The sequence below is a fragment of the Crocodylus porosus genome, unplaced genomic scaffold (genome assembly GCF_001723895.1).
Source record: "Crocodylus porosus isolate Cpor-Errol unplaced genomic scaffold, CroPor_comp1, whole genome shotgun sequence".
Taxonomy (NCBI): Eukaryota; Metazoa; Chordata; order Crocodylia; family Crocodylidae; genus Crocodylus; species Crocodylus porosus.
This window is the reverse complement of record NW_017728909.1, coordinates 58,959,157-58,965,156: the sequence shown is the minus strand read 5'-3', so window position 1 is coordinate 58,965,156 and position 6,000 is coordinate 58,959,157. Positions and strand designations below refer to the sequence as shown.

The 6,000-nt window shown below is 38.2% G+C and overlaps 1 protein-coding gene across 9 annotated transcripts in view; it reads left to right on the top strand.

Annotated features, from left to right (window-relative positions):
- The first annotated feature begins 201 nt into the window (after positions 1–201).
- The window catches only part of MEF2C (myocyte enhancer factor 2C), a 151,305-nt gene continuing 145,506 nt past the window's right edge, over positions 202–6,000 (top strand). For 2 of the 9 annotated variants that reach the window (XM_019532343.1, XM_019532346.1), the window contains exon 1: positions 1,122–1,655. The gene's annotated coding sequence lies outside the window, so the exon portion shown is untranslated. Of the gene's footprint in view, positions 221–1,116; positions 1,656–6,000 lie in introns of those variants that run through there. The other 7 variants (XM_019532338.1, XM_019532335.1, XM_019532340.1 and 4 more) reach the window with 6 other exon arrangements.

The following is a 6,000-nucleotide window of genomic DNA, read 5'->3' as shown; positions in this document are numbered from 1 at the left end:
TATTTGCTAAGGGAGGCTGTTTGTTTGCATTCCCCCAAACTTCAGCATCACGATTGTTTTCCTTCTCTCCCCGTGCCTGCTTCCTGTGCAGCTGAAACAGCTCGGGTAAGTGAAGTCACCAGCAATTGGATCCGGAAGCCTAATGACTTTGGGAAGTTTGGGTTGGTTTACAGACTGCGAGCTCCGAAGAGAGCGGCCAATGAAGGTGCAAAGAGATGGGGTAGGAAATGTCACGGGGGACTAAAAATACACGCGCCTGCTTTGCTGATACGGGTTGGAAACGTTTCCAAACTGATTAAAAAGTTGGCCTGGCAGCCTCTAGTGACTGAGAGGAGGATGATGACTGTGAAGCTGCAGAGATTTGCACAGCGCCCCTTTCAGTTGCTTCTCCTGTGATCACTGCCGACATCCCCTGATTCATTTGGGTCCCTCTCTCCGGCTTCTGCGTGGTCCCTCTGGAGCAGATGCTGGGGACGGGACGAGGGGTGGGGGGGTCACGACTATATTGGGGGGGCAGCACTTCAGGTCTGTAGTAGCCCCCCTCCCCGGTAACTCTTTGCATCCAGACAGTGCAGGCTGGCTGCCTCACTGGAGGACACAGCCCGCCGTGCCTTATTTCACGAGAACAATCCCGAGATGTTCAGGCTTTGCTGTGCTTGTTCCTCAGCCGCCCGAGTGTGTCTCTGCGATGATCCCGTGCCCCCTCGCTACTGTACCTCCCCAGGCGGAGAGGAAATCTGCGCCAAGCGCGCCGTGTTTTCTTAATTTTGTATAATAAAGGATTGTCATTAGGTTTGCGTGTGGCATATGCCATTACCCCCACCGTAAAACTAAAATTAGCAAAATGTCAGGAATGGAAAGATTGATTCACCCAAGATGCAATTATCATTTAAAAAGTGCTTGATTGAGGTGCTGATGTTCCGTGATTTATTCTGCATACCATATACATAATTAAAGTAGTGTAGTGGAGTAATTTATCAATCTAGTTTAGACGAGAGGGGCAAGGAGCGGAGCGGCTGCCGCGGCGGCTGCTCTGTGTTTGTTTTATTAAAACGCTTTCGGGATCTGAGCCCGCCCCCTTTTTGCAAGAGTGAAACTGATTATTTCTCCAGCGCGAGAGGAGAGAGGCATTCGTTTGGGATTGTGGGAGAGAGAGAAAGAGACAGAGAGAAGAAGAGAAGGGAGGCAGAAAAGGACACCTCATCAGGCGTGTAGTTTTGAATCCCTTTCTAGCCTCTTCCTCCCCCTACCCCCCACCCCACCTCCGCGATGTTACAAAGGCTGTGAGCTGCTCTCCTTTTCCCATTCGCCTTCTGTCACTTCCTTCCTGGACGCTTTCAGGACGAGTCCGGTTACTTTTAATCCGGCCAACAGCACGGCCACTTTCTCCTCCACGCTGCGCGCACGCACATACACACACACACACACACACACACACACACATGCACCCCACACACACACACGCACGCACCAGACATCTTCTGGCTGCTATTGGATTGCCTTTGAAGGTTGTGTGTGTGGTTCACAAGGAGGCTGCATGTTGAACCAGGTGGTGAACATTTAAAGGCTGGAAGAAGTAAAGGGATTTTTTTTTTCTTTTTCCTGAAAAAGGAAAATATCTCAAGGACTAGTCTGATCATCTAAATGTTTGTGATGTAAGTACATGCGAAATTCAGAATGGCAATACAGTGAGAGTGGGGATTGTGTAAGAGCCCCATATACACATCCTACTGCATTTGGAAGAAGGTTGCAATCAGAGTATGGGGACTGGGAGTAAGGTTGGGTTGTATAGTAAGGTTGGGTTGTATAATTTTTAAATTTTTGATTTCATGATCAGGTGGCTTAAAAGTAACTTTTCAGTGAAATAATATAGTTCAATCCCTAGTTATTCAGATTGCTACAGATTTGTCTGTATCAGTGTCATGAGTGTTTAAAGTTTCATGAAGTTAGTTCACATCATTAGTATGCTTAATAATCGGAAGTGTGTGCAGCTTGTTGGTTTTAATAGTTCAACCAGATGTTATGACCCTTGTAGTACTTGCACCCAGGTTCGTCAAACGGTTCACTGAAGAAAGTTTCAGCTCAGCATAGGAGCAGAGCATTTCTAAACTTATTCTGTGTATGTCAGTGCTCTTTTCACTTTTTGCCTGCAGTTTTGGATGAAGTATACTTGCAAGAGTGTACCTTTGTGCATTTCTCATATGCACACTTAAGTTTGAGATGGAAAAGCTCCTTACATTGTAATGAACCCTTCTGTTTGGGTGTAAGTTTTGATCTTTACATAGACTTCTCAATATTTTTCTAATTGCAGTTAGGGAATCAGTAAGACTGATTACCTGTAGAAAACTGGTTATTTTGCTTTCAGTTAGAGTTACTTTAGGTCTAAGGCAAAGTTGAGTGTAAATAGGGCATTCAGAGTCTCTACTGGTGCATTATATAACTTATACTTTCTATATGATTTATAGACAGCCTGTCAGCTCGAAAAATATAACAATAAAATTGCAGTAATACTTCTATTTCACAAAAAGGGTAAATAACGGGGCAAACCAAAACTTTGTCTTAATGATTTCTATCACATTAGGATCCTGTAATTATCTTTTTCTAAAGGATGTGTTTTATTCTTGTCCTTTGCACATGATGGTCATGATTGGCAAGTACCTGTCTTTTAAAATAAAATACCATGATAAATGCTGTAGGACTCAGACTTATGAAAATTATGCAGAGAAAAGCACTTTGCCTGTTTTTACTCATGAACTGTTGGAGAATTTCCCCTATACAAAATGCATTTTCATAGCATATATCTGATGATTAATTTAACGGAGATTGTTTTAGAAGATATTCTAATTTCATAGTTTTTTTTAAAGGCTGTAAAGATCCTCAGCGGATAAATTATGTTAGACAAAAATGTGACTAGGTTTCTTTTTTGCTGGCCCTTTGCAGGTTATTGTGGTTATAGAGTAAAGATGTTTATATGGAGTATAATAACTCTAATCCCTACAGGCTTGGCAGGGCATGGAAATATAACCACCTGTGAACCAGTCTTAACCTCTGTATTACAGACTAATTTCTGGTAAAAACATTTGTGCAATTGGCCACTTCAGAAATTTCTCATTTTTAAAAATGATTTTTGTTAAGTGATAAGAGCATAGTATTGACACAAAAAACACACAGTGTTTCTTACTTTTCACAGCATCTTTTAATCAACATGTAATTGTGATATCACATATGATTTTTTTCCCTATTTCTACTGAATAAGAAATTCATGTTGGGTCTGAATGCTAAGGTCCCTGCTTTCTCTTAACTTCAGTCAAAGGCATTAGAAAATATGACTAAGCAGGCACTTCAGAGTTTGGCCTTAAGTTTCATGTGGCCATAGCCCTACAGTACATCTGGTTTTGTTTTTTAAATCTCACACACTTACATATTCTTGTTAAACTTCATGTGGACAGTATCTGAAGGACAAATCTAAGGCCTGAGCGTACAAGCCATTTGTGCAAGTAGTCCTTACACAAGTCTTGTTGACAAGAGTAGGATTACTTGCGTGAGGATAGACAACTCACGTGGGTATCATTTTGCAGGATCTGGCTCATAGAAGAAGTTATTGACTCAAATATTTGCCTAGCAGGTTCTTAGGTTATGTGTCTTTTAACTTTCCTTATAGATGAGTACAGTTTTAACTTATTATCCAATGTGCTCTTAGCTTTTCTCTCTAGCCTGTTTAACCAAGAAAAAGGCCATTCAAGTTATAAACAATCCTTTTAGCTAGAATAAATGATGAACAGTCTATGAGATACAATCTTTAAAAGTATCTGGATTGTTAATTTAGGAGTACCTTAAAGACAATCAGATAAATACTTTTACTAGTAAGTTGTTTCATGTCATAGTGGTATGAGGATTTTTTTTTTAGCTTTATTTTTTTTTTAGTGTTTGGTGCTACAAATATACTTGCTTCATGAGGCCCCTTTATTTGTGCATATATAAAGTATATTTTCAAAAAAGAAAACTGACGATAAACTAAACAGTTTTGCCTTGTGTGTTAAAAAATTTAGTAACTTATGGATAACCAGAAATTAACCTCTGAAGAGCTTTTTCAAGCTCTCCACTCTTCAGCGCTTTCGAAATGAGTGTTTTAGTGTCCTTCTTTAATGGGCAGAAATAGTTAAATTACTACGTAGAAGTTTAACAACTGAGTAGCAGTTGCAAATTAAATTTTTGCCAGTTTAGATCTTTTTTCTTTTACTCTTTTTTTTTTTTGTAACAGGCTAGTTTTTCTGCAGGTCTGTAAAATAGTTTAGACTATTCATCTCTTAACAATAAACTAAAGAACATTTCTGTACCTCATTTAGCAAAAGGTCTTGATCTCATGTTAGATGCCTGAAGAAATAATCATGTGTTTTATGATTCATAGACACCATTTTTTTACCTGTTGGACATAGAGATAGCCTCTGAATGACATGATAACTTGCCCAAAATTCAAATAATTAATTTTAATGTTATGAGTATAGTGATCATGAAAGTGAAAATATATGACATGTTCTACAATAAAAAACTATTATGCTCACTTTTGCAACATTTATGGTGCGATATTCCTAACTATTTGTGTGATGCATTTCAAACATCTTCAATCCCAATATATTACATGAAAGAGAATTTTCTACATCTCCAGTCTAGGTTCTATGGCAATTTAGAGACAGGTCTATAAAATTAAGGAAAAGCAAACATGACATTGAAAGGGGCTGGAACACTTCATCACCAAGATTTAAATACATTAGATTTATACAGTGTTTGAAAGGGTTAACTATATACCGATGCACCTTATTTCAAAAGTAAACTGGAGACAGAACAACTCTGGTCACCCTACACAGTTGAAGTTATGAGTGAAACATTTAAAGATTTGAAATACATACTTTTTATATTTTATGAATATAGCTGCCTCACTACTCTCAACAGATTTGAGCTAATCTTGTGAGAGCTGATGGTCAGTATGTTACATGTGGACAGGTGATTAAAAGCTAGTGTCTTCAGTACTGTACCTTAATCTCACATTCACATTGACTGCAGTGCAGTAGAGCTTGGCTGTTCACCGGAATCTGTCATCTTTAGGAAATCAAACCAGCTTATAGTGGCGATTCACAAAACCAACAGTGACAACAAAGTCTTATGTGCCTTACAAAAGAAGGATTAGGCAGTTCACATGTCATTTTGATCGGGCAGAGATAAAAGCTGATTGTTGCAGCATGCCAAGGCACACTTCAATTTCAATTGATTATTATATAAGGCTACTATAACTCTGTTGCTAAGTCATTGTTAAATACAATTTGAAGTAGAGAAAATTCAATTTTGAAATGATTGGCTTTATCTGACATGAGAAAAATGATCCACTTGTAGCAACTGCATGTGACTTTAAAAATCACTTCTAATTCAACGTTTTTAATAGGCATAAAATGTAGTGTAGGTTTGAAGCATTTTTTAAATCGGTCTTTGGTTAGATGATACATCCTTCCGCAGCATCTAGATAGTTCTTGAAGCTGCCTGAGACGATACTAAATTCATATAATTTATCCTACTAGGAGCGTATAGGCAGAAGAGGGTTTACAACATAAAGCACCTGCATTCTACTCTTTAGCAAAAATCTATAACACTGAGCAAAAAGTACATTATCTTAATTCAGGAACATTGCATTATATTTTAAAATATAATATACAAATGAACTTTGTGTTGCATCTGTAGACATAATAGTACAGTTAAATTAATTAGCAAATCAAATATTGGCTATTTTTTACTACAGTCGAATTTGTGAAGTGAATATAATTGTTCAGGTATTGCACGTTAAACATATATACTATACTAACATTCGGAAGTGTCAAACTTCCTAGATGACAGTTTGGTAATTTCTTACCTTTTTTTAAAATGAACTTCTTTACCCAACTGATGCCTCCTAGTGTTTTGTACAATAAAACACTAATGAGTCGCCCATAAATGTAAACATTGCCTTGTCAT